The sequence below is a fragment of the Colossoma macropomum genome, unplaced genomic scaffold (assembly GCF_904425465.1).
Source record: "Colossoma macropomum unplaced genomic scaffold, Colossoma_macropomum, whole genome shotgun sequence".
NCBI lineage: Eukaryota > Metazoa > Chordata > Actinopteri > Characiformes > Serrasalmidae > Colossoma > Colossoma macropomum.
Window position 1 is genome coordinate 13146477 of NW_023494784.1, and position 14463 is coordinate 13160939.

Here is a 14463-nt window from a genome sequence, read left to right on the forward strand (position 1 = left end):
GCTCTAATGAGACTAAAACTCTGTATTTCAGCAGTGACAGGAAAAAATCGGACAGCATTTTTAAATAATTTTTTTTTTACTTCAAATTTAAACTCATGATAAATCTAAATATTTCAACTTACTTTAAAAGAAATCAAAGAAACAACTTTGAAAAAAAAAAAACAAGAAACATTTTATTTTCGCATTATTTTCACAATTGTAAATTTAGGGGTTAAGGTTTGGGCCAGCCACCCCCCCAGTAGAAATGATGAATGATGATTTTGTACGCATTTAGCTTATTACTATTACCTTTAATGTTTTAAGGTTAAATAGATCACAACATAATCCTTGTAAATATCTAAGGTCTGAATACTTAGTAGTTTTGTTTTGTTTTTTTTTTACTGTGGGATTGCAGTTTGAACATTATGTAGAATGGTCCTTATACTGGTCTATAATATGGTCTATAATAAAGAGTGTTCCTGAAGTAGCGAACAAAAATGACATAGAAAATAAGGGATTAAAAGAAATTGAAAGTGTAACGATAAAGTGCAGTGTTAAACAAAGGCACAAGAAAACAAGAACATCCTTAAACTGGACTTAAAGATGGCTACATTTGGAGCATATCTGACCTCATCTGGGAGTTTGTTCCAGCAGTTGGCAGCATAATGACTGAATGCTGCCTCACCCTGTTTGGTTCTGATTCTGGGCACTACTAACTGACTGGTCCCTAGTGGTCAGAGAGGCCTGTTGGGTTCGTATACTTCAAGCAGATCAGCAATGTATTTTGGTCCAAGGCCATTCAGAGATTTATATACAACTAAAAGCACTTTAAAGTAAATTCTGTGCCTAATTAGTAGCCAGTGCAGTGATTCAAGGATTAAAGTGATGTACTCAGATCTCTTAGTTCTTGTAAGCTTTCTAGCAGCTGCATGTTGAATAAGCTGATTGTGTTCTCGAGAAGGCCAGTAAAAACGCCACTGCAGTAGTCCAGCCTGCTGGAGATCAATGTATGAATTACTTTTTCTATGTTGTGTTGTGACATTAAATTATTAGACTTTGATATTCCTGAGATGGTAAATGGCTGCTTTCATTATTCCTTTTACGCGGCAGATAAAATTCACTTTAAATTCAGTTAAATTCAATTCAACAGTTGTTACGCGAAGATTTCTAACTTGATCTTTAGCCCTCAGAGCTCTGGCGTCAGGAGGAGCACTGAACTTCAGTCTTTGCTCCTTATTACCAAATACATGACCTCTTTTCCTTATTTAACTGGAGAAAGCTTTTTTTATCCAGCTATTTATTGACTCCAGGCAATGACATCAATTGTCAATGGGACTGTAGTCATTAGGCAAGAGAGCTAAGTAGATCCATAGCAACGGTAAGATGTTTTTATTATTTTTAAAGATTTGACCCTGTAGTAGCATATAAAGATTAAACAGTAAGGGCCCAAGAATGGATCCTTGTGGGACACCATAAGTCATCATTTCCCGTTTATATTCATGGTTGTTGATAGCAGTAAAGTAACTTATGTCTTCCAAATAAGATCAGAACCAGATCAGAACCGTTCCAGAAAGCCCTACTCAGTTTACCAGTCTGTCTAAAAGAATGTTATGATCGACAGAATCAAATCCAGCACCAAGATGAAGAACACAAAAGACATGAGTCTGTAGCTTTTATGTGGGTTCAAATGTTCAAGTGAATTTTTCTTGAACCATCTTAACAGAAGAATTACATAAAGAAAACTGACAACCATCAACAGTGAGGAACTTGGCCTCACACTCTCTTGGGAGTGTTGGGCTGGCTTTCCCACACTCAGTGTGATGCTATCCAATGGGTGCGATCTTTAGCTAACGTAAATTGCAGATAGTGTTCTCAGATAGTGTTGAGCTGTTAAATGAAGTTGCCTCAGCAGCAGTTTGAAAAGATGCAGTGGCACTTGATGTATCTCTGTGGAAGTATGTGCTATGGAAGTAGCCTTCACCCTCCAAACATGATAGTATCATGTGATGGGGTGCTAGCTGGCCAGCTAGTGGGAACTAGGTTGAAAACAATATTTAAATCAAGTTTAAACTTACAACAGTTGTCAAATGTTCTTTATCAAGATTTAGTCAAAATGTATTATGAAAATGTTACTTTGTATTGTAATAAAACACGTTACTGAAGACATTTGGCCCATCTGCCCATCTCAACTCTGCATGAATGTGATTAGAATGGAACTCGAGCATAACATACAGTGGGTTGTGACGGTTGTGTAACGGCCAGGCCGGTCTTGTGAGGTTTTGGGGATTTTTTTAAAGGACACGTCCACTGAATAAGCACCCAGAAGCATAAACAGGACACTAACTTCCTGCGCTGGAGGGTAAATGTTTATTGTGTGTGTGAGAACTGGACGAGGGGTGTTCTAAAAACCAAGGCTAGCGTGGGTGGTGGAGTGGAGAGATATTTATCCAGCTCACCACTCACGCACACACACACACACAAAGTTACAGACACACACACACACACTCAAACACCCATGTGCTATAAATGTCGGCACCACAGTGTCACTGGCTCTCGTTTTAAATACAGTAAGGAGGTAATGGGAGTGTGAACGGATGTGTGGTATCGACTCGCTGGCAACTTTTAGAAGTCTTACACGCACACACACAGACACAAACTGGAAAAGGAAAAGTCAAAAACCATTTCTGCTAGTTTGAAGTGATTAATCTTCATTGAGCTAAGGAGTAGATCTGATAAACTGAAGGAACTTCTTTTTAATGCATAAAACCTCAAAAATAGACAGTAAAAAGTCTTGAGTCATTAGAATTGGCACTCATGCTAAAGAAAAGCTTCTGTAATCTCAAGCCAAAAGGCAAAATACCAGAACGCTGATCCTTTTGTATTCTGGGCATAGGAGTTCTCAAATCAGTGATGATGAAAATAAAGATTTTTCATATTTGAAAAATCATAGTGAAAAAAAAGTCACTGCTCATTTCTACCATTCTGTGACAAATGCCTTAAAGCAGGGGTCTCAAACTACTGGCCTGTGGGCCACAGCCAGCCTGCAAGCCCACTTCATTCATCTCATATTTACAGCTTATCCTTAAATTCAGCCAGCAAATATTTTTCCTTTTTCCGTGGCTAAATACTTACATCTGATGGGTAGATTAGCTTTATCCACCAGACACTGTGACTGGTAAACTAAAATCTATATAAAATCAGCTGAGGCTGAAGATAGAATTAAAATCGAGTGTTGCATGTGAGACGAACCTTTCAAACAAAAACCTGACGCAGCGCGAACAGGCATGGCTGTTAGCTTTAACTAGCTTAGCATTTATGTTGATTTAGATCAATAGTAAAGTCTGCCTTCATGGATTTATTCATGTCACGTTGGTAGATACAGTAGGTCAGAATCGAAATGAAAGCGATTGTCAGACGAATCCACTGAGAACTCAGAATTCACCTCTCAGTTTGTCAGCACTTCACTCGCAATAAGGTCGTGTTCACAAGGACACTTCGGTATCCAAAAGTGAGCAATTTGTGAACGGACAAAGCGTTGACACATGGCAAGAATGTTCACTCTGCTGTCAGATTTTCATTGTTTTCCTGTTAGCCGTGAGACAGATCACTACAGCTAACACCAGGACAGTATCGGCAACAAGTAAAAGTCCCAGATTTACTCTTGTCTGGTCTCTTGCTCGGTCACTCTCTCTTTTTTCTCTTCCTCGCTTCTTCCGACAATGTCTTCTTCAGTTTCTGCATGGCCTCTGCCGTGATGTCCATGCTGAGAACACTGAGCTAGCTTTTCCTGATAGCTAGATGATCCATAGTTGTGTGTGACGTGGTGCCGTAAAGTTACACAACCAGGTTTAGGGGGCTTAACACCTCACACATACATACATACATACATATATACATACATAAATAAATAAACCCAAAGTAGAACCAAATGACACCACTAGCCAATAGTCCTAACCGACCCAATATCAGATATAAATATTTCCACATTTTAAATGATCATTTACTCTAAAAATATTCATGAGCACCATAATGCAAATACAGACTCCAATCACTTCATCATTTACTGACACACAGAATGGAAAGTCTTTTAATTAGTAATGTTGATCACAAGAAAGCTACCAGGTTGTTTGCTAGTGAGAGCAAATGTTAGCAAACTGAAGGACGGTGGAGAGAAAGCGTTTCTTATGGCTTGAATATTTCTGATTGGATACTAAACATGACATGCTTTCCGTTGAGGTTACATGGTTTATTTGACTCATACAGCAACCTGCTTACTCAGTCAGCAAAATCAATACAAACAAAATACACCGATATATGTGACCAGACACTCACTGGCCACTTTATTATTACTCTTGTTACTCCACCTGGCTGGTGCACAGTTAGAGACCGTAGCCCATCTGTTGATGCACAGTTTGTGTTAGCCATCCTCTAGTCCTTCATCAGTGGTCAGCTTCTGACAACAGAGCTGCTCTTGGCTGGATATTTTTGACACAGCAGTGGACAGTTAAGTGTGAAACACTCCTCTAGCACTCCTGATGAGCTCATTCCAGCATGTTAGAGCTGAGGATGTGCTAAACTGCCATCTGTATTCTATACATTCAACATGTCTCAACATACAAAAGAACCACACAGCTGTGCAAAGTCAGAGTACAAAAGAACAGATGTGCACAAATAACAGTAGCAATAGTGTGAACAGAAAAGTACAACAGTGCGGCAGCAAATAGCTTCCAAGGTATTTCAGTGAACAGTGTCAGTGGATATGATGGCTAGCACTATATAGTAAACATGTCGAGCATACTGAACATCTAGTATCACTACGGCCAAAGTCGACTCAGATTGCTTTATAGTGGTGGTGATAGGAACCAGAGGTCACAATGTTTATGACACAAAGATAGCAATTTTATTTACTATCCAAAACCACCAGTGAACCCACATGTTTTTATGTTATGTTGATGATGGTAAAATAGTCATAAATCTGAAGAATATGTTTGTTTGGGGACTATTTTGTCTTACAACAACATTTTAGACCAAACCCTATCTTAAAATTATCATAAAAATCTCTCAGGCAACGGGCAGCGTACTTGTAACCTTTTCGTGTAATAGATTTCTGTAATGTAGATTTTAGAGGCATTAAACTCTTCTGGTTCCAATCACCACCACTGTAAACAGTTCTGACTCTTTAAGCTTCTTGCAAATTTCACATTAAAACACTCTGAATGACTTTGTTCACAGCTAGCAAAATAGCCAGAAATTTTGGAAAATCAGTTAAATTAGCCTTTAAAAAATAATTTCTTTTTTTAAATAGATGATAAAAATTCTAAGGAATACTGTACATATTTGTTAAACACCTAAATGAAGAAATATATATTTAGCATTTTGAAAAATTGATAATCATATGGGGATAACTGTTCGGTGTCTATTACTTCCCAAAGTTTTCCAGTCACAAAATAAGTGTATGTTGGATGACAAAATTGCCTTTGCGGGGTTGGGGTCTCATCTAGACATGCCCAGATTTAGTCTAAGATACCTACACAGAGCCTCACATTATAATATGTTGCTTTGAGTTGTGAAGTGTTTGTGAAATTTATTCTCATCAATAATTTACTAATCTTCTACTGAAGTGTATAAATATCCAATGCCTCAGAATGTAAATAAAAACAAAATGCAATGATGTGCAAATCATTAAACCCTATATTTAACTACAAAGACAACATGTCAAATGTTGAAACTGAGTACTTTCATTGGTTTTTGAAAAATATATGCCCATTTTGAATTTGATGCCAGCAACACATTTTAAAAGGACAAGGGCAACCAAAAAAAAGTGTTCTGTGGCCCGTGTGTTCTGTGTGTTCTTTTTGAAACTCATGGATGCCGCATCCTCTGGGCTGAAGAACTTGTTATCAGCACACAGTTCAAAAGCCAATGTCAGTGATGGTATAGGAGTGCATTAGTCCACATGGCATGGGTGACTTACACATCTGTGAAGACACCATTAATGCTGAGCGATTTATACAGGTTTTGGAGCAACATATGCTGCCATCCAGATGACGTCTTTTCCAGAGAAGGCTTTGCTTATTTCAGCAATCAATGCTAAACCACATTCTGCACCTATAACAACAGCATGGCTCCATTTTAAAAGAGTCCAGGTGCTAAACTGGCCTGCCTGCAGTCCAGATCTGTCTATTTGGCACATTATAAAATGAAAAAAAACGACAAAAGAGAACCTGAACTGTTGAGCAGCTGAAATAGTCTTGCGCTGCTGTTTAACGTTTAGTTTATGTGTCTCTTGTGGAAAAAAAAAATTAATATTCATTTTAGTGGTAGAAATTTTGTACAGGTATCGGGGAAGTTTGGGGTTTGATTTGATGTTTTTCATTTTTACATAAACCAACCCCACAAAATCCAGATTTTATTGTTTTCAAGGGAGCTGAAGTCCCTCTTGGGGAAACTTAACCCCCCACCACCACCACCACCAGTTCCCCTGTAATTCAAACGCTAGTTTTCTTAATAGATTCATGAAGAAAAACATTGAGACACAGAATGACATCACCGCCGAAGCTGGCTTAGCTGAAGGAGGTGCTAAAGTGGGCCTTGAATAGGTTGACCCGCCTCAATGCCTCACCCACCCTTAAAGAATATGGCAGATCACTAGTTAAGAATGTGCACCATTTATACATAGAAACTGTCATGGATTCTGTTAGTTGGAGAGCACAAATGTTGTTGTAGCTCCTGCATGACTACAAAGGAGGAAACAGTAAATCACAGGATGGTTAACGTTATTTGTGCCTTGAGCACTAACACTGCAGTGTTCCACCAGATTGATATGTTGCTCCCTGATCACAGCCTGGCCTGGTTCACAGCCAAATATTTTCTCCAAATTACCTCTTTTTCAGCCTTGTGGGGGGAAAAAACCCTCTGCTTTGCTGATTGGAACTGAAAAAAGCTCAGAGAGAGCCCTGCAAAGTTGACTGTAAGATCAATATCTCACATCAGACAGGTTCAATGGCACGCTTGACACCTCACTGCGCATAATAACAGGCGAAGGAGGACGGCGTGGCACACAAAGGCACCTCAGCCCACGCACATAATCTTACCTGTTAATGCCTGGATATGAAGCCAGTGCCATTCTCATAATCACAGCAATTCATCGCAATGAAGTAACCGTAAACACTCAAGACCCTGAAACATGTAGACAGATGCCAGGAGGGAAATTTGTGCAGATTAGATTGAGCAATCAGATTAAGCCAATCAGCCTGAGCCACATTCACCTAGGCCTCTCAGGGGCCTGTGTTAGCGTGTCATTCAGTGCTGGGCGGTGGATGATTAAATTTCATCCTAATTCCCTTATTTGCTATGGAGATTGAGCGGTGTAATCCCTGCGGCTTCAAGACAGTGGATTCTCAGCACGCTGAGCCTCAGGGCGCTCATGTCGCACATCAAGGTGGCTTTGCCCATATGACAGCTCCATAGCGCCGTATTGCAGCCTCTGTAGGCTAGCGGGAGTAGATAAACTGGCTCAGACTCACCGACTACACTCGCCACTACAGGATAAAGCAATAATCAGAGGGTTAAAGAGATAGGCCAGATGAGCCACACGCCTGTGAAGGGGCTGCCTCCAAAAACACGTCAGGACTAGTGTTTAAATATCACCGTAGACTTAGCATCCTTTTCGACACGGTCATAGAGATATATGTAATTATATATATTTTCTAAGTGCAAATAGGTGAACACGTCCTCTACAGGGAACAAATTTAAAATGCACAATTTCTGTTAATTTGATGAGTTTAACATATTGGAAAAAATAAGACTTAAAATATACAATGTGCCATAACTTTTGCACAGACCACATTTTTGTTTTAACAAAGCATGTAATTTGACCCGGGGTGCGCTAACTTTTGCCTGTGCCTGTATATGACCACCTTAGTGTTGTTGGGTTGTATGACACACTGATAAAATGACAAAAAAAAAAAAAGAAAAAAAAAGATTTACTTAATTTCTGTTTAATGCTTTACTGTAGTGCAGCATACATAAGCCTTTCATTACCTATATAAACATTAATACAGGCTTATTCCAACAAGCCTTAGTTGTCATAACACATTCTGGAGTGAAATGACATTAACATTGACTAAACCAGCCTTTCTAGCAGCCTTTATAAATGTTAGTGTAGGTATATGTCAGTTATCATAAAAAGGCTTGTGTAGGTGTTATGTGGCATTATGAATGACACTTTTCACCCATTTCTTATAGACATGGACAAAAGTACGTCACATCGCCAGAAACAGTGGTATTAACCATCTCCAAGCCTGAACTTTGTACATACTCTTGTACCCACTTTTGCTTATAGATAACAGCATGTCATACAGTGCGAGAAACCACATAAGCAAGTCTGAGATCACTTAACAAACTGATGTGGTTTGAGGCAAATTTGCATGATGGTAATCACTAGGCTTTAATCTTCCATTATTTGTTAGCTATATTAACCTCGTAGCGCCAGTGCAAAACCAAAAAACAAAACAAACATAACAAAAAACACGTCGTCTCTGACTGATTACATTCAGGGTAAGGGGGAAATTAGAAAACCTTGACTTTTTACTGGACTATTCTTTTAAAACAGAAAATAGTTGGTCCTTTTCCAACAGGATGATAGAGACACTCAATAGTGTTGACTTGCACCAGTGGATTATATGTGGCATCTCTCACCTGGGTGATGCTCGGTTGTATGACACATTGGCCTACTTTAAACATGGCAGCTATACACATTTTCTCACTGCCAGATTCATCATTAGCCTGCACCCAGGATTAGTTCAAGGAATAGTTCAACAAAAAAATCTCATTTACACAAAAAAAATCCAAACATAGTCAGCTAAGACTATGTGTGCTTTTTCAGCACTGAACTTGCTTATCTGACGCTGTATGACATACTGTTATCTTTAAAAGGCCCCTATGGAAAAAAAAATCCATTTTTGAAATAGTTTGAGGTACTATGTGATCATTCTTAAAGGAACATAAAAGCACACAAATGTTATAAGCGGATCTCAGGGAAAATCTCTCTGTTTTGGGAGATTTTCTTTTGAGCTCTGTTCTGATTGGTCTTGTATTGTGTCTCATTCAAAAAGCATTCAGAACTGAAACACTATTAACAACTTCAGTATGAATAGGTGGGGCTAGATTGCTGTGCGCTGTTAGAAATAAAGGAGCTGTCCAGGAACATTTTTCATTTATCAAGGTACAAACAATGTAAATGTACCTTTAAAGGTATAACAGTGGATTTAAGGTCCAGTTGTGCACCTTAAATACGTTTTTCCAGGTGAAAAGTTCGTATTTGTACCTTTTTATAACTTTACATTTTAAAACAGATCAATAAAATAAAAAGCCTGGAGACGAGACGGGGTGTGTGGAGTCAATACAACTTAGAAAATATAATTTCAATGGATTATAGTACAGTTATGTTCCCTGACTAAAGGTACTGAGAAGTACCCTTGAGGGTACCACCCCAGTGACAAGAGGGGTCCTGCCCCAGTGACAGTTTAGTACCTTTATTTCTGAGAGTGTTGGGTGAATAGGTAGACATATATAAGTGAGTTGGCTCAAATCCCGGAAACAATGGCTGTCCTCGCAGCTTAGTTTCTACATGTGCTTATGCATAGTCAAACAAACAAAAAAGGGAACATTCATTTTTTCATGAGACCATATGAACTCTTTCATAGCTTAAAACATTGCTCTTGTTTGTTTGTATGTTATATGCTGCCATATTCAAAGCAGTGCTCTAATCTTGGCAGAGTGAGTGTGATTAGACCACGGTTTAATGTGCAGGTGCTCAGAGGCTGTGGCTGATATTAGAAGCAGTCTCCTCTAATAACCCAGTCAAAGGCGAAGTGCCACTGCTCTGTGCACAAAGCTCTGTGTTGCAAGTCCAAGTAATTATGCACTGCCAGCTCCCTGGAGTGGAGCTCCACATCCAATATTCCTCCTGAAGGACTCCAGGGTTGCAGCTTAGGCGTATGTGCTGCCCACAGCTTCCTGTGTGTTTCGGGGCACCGCCTACATTTGAGTGCCATAATGACCAGTGTCCCTCCCACCTCCTGCGCACGCACCACGGTAATGAGCTGTAATCACATCTCCGGGCCTCTGGTGGAGCTGGCCATGTGGGTGGGTCTCCCACCACTGGCAGAGTCTGATTGCCGCCCACCCTCCATTTCCTGCACGCCGAGGCTAATGAGGAGCCATCAGCCCACCAATCAGCGCAGGTCCACAGTTCCAGCAATGTTTGAAAGGGATTAATTAAGAGCCATTCACTTCTGAAGCCCATCTCTCCTGAGCTAATCAGCATGACCATCATTAGCTGACTTTGGATGGCATGGTTTTATCATTCGCCAGGTCCTTTTCCTCTTTTCCATCAATAAGTGCTCAGACTTGTCAGCATGTTACTGTTTCTTGCATTGAATTTTGCTTGATTCAAGTTTGTAGATCACTTCCACTTAAATACAGTATATTACATCAACACATTTATGGTCAAAAGTAAGTAAAATTAAAGACATAATTATGCAAATAGTGTACACATATGCTATACATTCAGCACTTTTTCAGTGACTTATGTGCAAACATGGCTCGTGATGTTTTGTCTAGACCTTGTTCAGACAAAATAAAAGGCAAAGCACTGATGGTGTTGAAGCTGAAAAATAAAAGCGCTCAGATTTTATGACAAAGACCGGGCGAAACCCGACTTACTCTCCAGCCTAATTTACTTTTCCACAGGCTCCTTCGGCTAAACTAGTCACGACGAAGGTGTGAACAGATTCTTCGAGTGGGAAAAAAAAGGTGGAACACAGAAAAAGAGACGAGAGCGCTGCGACTGCGTGACCTTAGAGCATGAACAACTCGAGCGTATAACTCAGCATGAGGAGAGATATAAAATCACACACGGATTGATTTTTTTTCTCCCGAAATGCTCAGTATCATAAGAAAGAATCGAGCCTTTTCACGTTTGATGTTTACCAGACGGCAATTATAAACAGGCTCTGCTGAGGATTGGTCCCCCCACTCATCCGCCTACCTACACAGAGACTCTGCCTCAACTCATGTGTGTTTTTTTTTTTTTTAGCTCACTGCACATGTCAATCACTAGCCTGCTTTTCTCTCTCTCTCTCTCTCTCTCTCTCTCTCTCTCCAACCTAGCAGCAGCAACAACCCCCCTTTCGGAAACAAGAACGGAACAAACTTCATAAACAACCCTGGAAAAAAGAGAAAACTGTAAAAACGGACACTTTCCAGCTTGCACAGAAAATTAAAAATAAATTCTCTTTGTTTAGAGCATGTATGCACAGATCATGAGAGAGACTATGACTTAATATATATATATTAGGTACAAGTGATTCATTTTCAGGAAATATGTCTGAGGAGATTAGACCTATATGTGAAATTAAGTGGAAAAAGTCGAAGTTTCCAAAACTGGAGTTTTTCACTGTATTTTTCAATACTCTGTATTGAATAATACAGTGAAAAAGGGACTCTAAACAACCATGAAAATCAAGCCGCTTCAGATCTGAAAAAATCCACAGGTGTTTCTGTCCATCCTTCCACTGTGAGAAGACAACTCAGCCCTATGGGTCTGAAAGGATGTGCAGTGCACTTAGAAAAGGATGCAGGGAAAAAAGAAGAAATTTTGCACAAGAACACCACAAACTGGACATCCCTGCTGAAAAAATCACAGAAACCATTAACAGTTTCTGACGGTTCCTGGTGATGTCCACTTGTCGGTAATGGTATGTTGAGCTGTCCTGATAGGTTGATATCACAGTGTAAAGGCTTTACTGCACTGTTAAAAACATCAAGGTACAAACAATGTAAATGTTCCCTCAAACGTACAACAGTGGTTTTAAGGTCCAGTTGTGCACCTTAAATAGGTTTTTCCAGGTGAAAAGTATGTATTTGTACCCTTTCATAACCTAATGATATAAAACAGAACAATAAAATAAAAAGCCTGGAGACAAGACGGGGTGTGTGGAGTCAGTACAACTTAGAAAATATAATTTCAATGGATTATGGTACAATTATGTTCCCTGACTAAAGGTACTGAGATGGACCCTTGATGGTATGAAAAATATCCCTGCAGATTTCTTCAAAAAACTGAAAGGAATTGAAAAGAATGGAAGCTGCAAAAAAAGGGTGGACAATTTTTGTGTGTTATATTGTAACGTTCCTGCTATTAAAGGAGACACAGCTTTCATTGCAAGTCGTGGTGCTTTATTAACCGGCTGTTGTCAGCCACGCGGTACATAAGAGGAATTCGCTCTAGTCTCGCTATGTCTTACTTTCTCAGCTGTGAGTGCAAGACTGACTCTCAGCTCTTCCTGTTGTACACATAAACACAGCCTGGCATCTAGGCCTGCCTTTACAATAAGAGTCCTTATCAGAATAACCCAGCCATTAAATGCTGTGGAACAAACAGCCTTAAAATTAACATGTCAACAACATTTCTTGAACACTTTACAATGTTGTATTTATCTGTGAAGTTTTCTATTTATTGTTGTTTTTTCTTGAAGCTGATCAGTGAATTAACTTATATTTAACGACCATTTTAATCAGAACGTCAAAAAATGAAGGGTGATCTGGACAGTAGTGAAACATGTGTAGTTGTTTTCTATTCTAAAACATTGACAGTATGGACAGTATGTTTAAATGGTGGCCTAGGCTGAGAGGAAAGAGGGGGCTGGACCTCAGGCCCACATGTGGGGGTCAGAACCCAGCAGTAGGTCACTAAAGCAGCACTGAAATGCTAAAAGGCCCCGTAGCCTGGCTTCCCACTGAGACTGTGCGAGTGCTCTGGGTGTGGGATGGGCTTTAGAGGAGCGCCTGTGTGGGCGTCAGATTTGAGCCCACTGATCACAAAAGCACAAAAGTCCCTCTCTCTTCTGGAGAGGCGTCTGTGTCCACAGAGCCAACTCTGCAATGCTCTAAGTCCCACATCTAAAGCGCTGTTTCTTGTCTTTGACTTGCAGGGGTTACTATAATACAGGCTTGGAACTCACTGCTGGTTTATGGAGGGAAAGGATTTGTGCAAAGTTCCAAGCAGAAAAAGTAAATAAAAGTGTAGTGTAGTGAAGTTTTTACTGAAAAAAAAGTTTTTAGTTAAAAAGTTTAAATTAAAATATATCAGTTAGCTTAGTTCTTTACAAACCAGCATATGATGTTTAACATATTTAAACACTAAAGGCCCATATGTTGGCCTACACATTGGTTTCTCACTCTCATAATTACATAACTTACACTATTTTAGTTGTAGTTACTGAATAATTAGTAATGACTGAATAACAAGTCTTAAGATTAATAACTGAATAATAAGCCAGCAATTGAACCCCATTAAAGGGAAATTCCACAGATTCTTCAAAATGTCTGTACAATTCAATCATTTAGATGTTAGCAAAAACAAAAATCAGAATGGTTTGAGCTGAAATGCTTCATTCTAGAGAAACATACAAATTTAGAATTATTTACAGTGGTGGTGATAGGAACCAGACATCTGAAGAATTTAATTCCTCTGAAACTTCCTTCACAGAGTTACTTATTACATGTTATTACATAGAAGGGTGGTGAATTGACATCTGATGATCTGAATTAACCACGATTTTACCATTATCAACATAACATATGAAACTCAGAAGACACACGTAGGTTCACTGTAGGTTTTGGAAAGTAAATCAAATGGCTGTATTTGTGTTGGAGACATTGTGACCCCTGGTTCACATCACCATCACTGTAAAGAAATTGAAGTCAGTAAGTTTCACTAACAATGAAACATTTCACATCAAACCACTCTGAATGTCTTCGTTTACATTTGCATGACTGAATTATGCAGAATTTTCTCAAAAATCACTGGAATTCCCCTTTAATCCCTAAGGACCTATATGTGGGCCCATACTTCAATTCATCACTCTAATCACAACTTAACTTACATTGTAGTTTATCAGTAATAACCGAACAATTTAGACTAATAATAGTTACTGGATAATAAGCCTTAAGGTTAATACCTGAATAATAATCGGTTTACTGGGTTAAAATTACATTTAAAGAGAGCTTAGCCCTAGTTTGGACTAAACTGTAATATCAAAGGTGTTATACTATATTCCATATAGCCTAGGCTTAGACTTAGTCTGGGAAAGCAGCCCTTGATGATTCTACCAAAAGCGCAGTAAAGCAGTTCTAAATGAACATGTGACCATAAACCCGTCTAGCCGTTTCAAAATCAGCTTTTGAAAAGTCTCATCTGGCCTGCTCTTCTGCTAAATCCGTCAAAAAGTGATGAATGTGGTAGTGGTTTTTGTTACAAACACCACAAGCGTGCAGCCCAAATGGGAAAGATCGTGATCGTGCAGGCTCGAACCTCCGCCTACAAGGCCCTTAACTTGCATTATCAACAATAACACCGGATTTCGGAACTTCCACCACTTCTTTAACCTCTTTAACCACCACTTTTCTTTAAAGTCT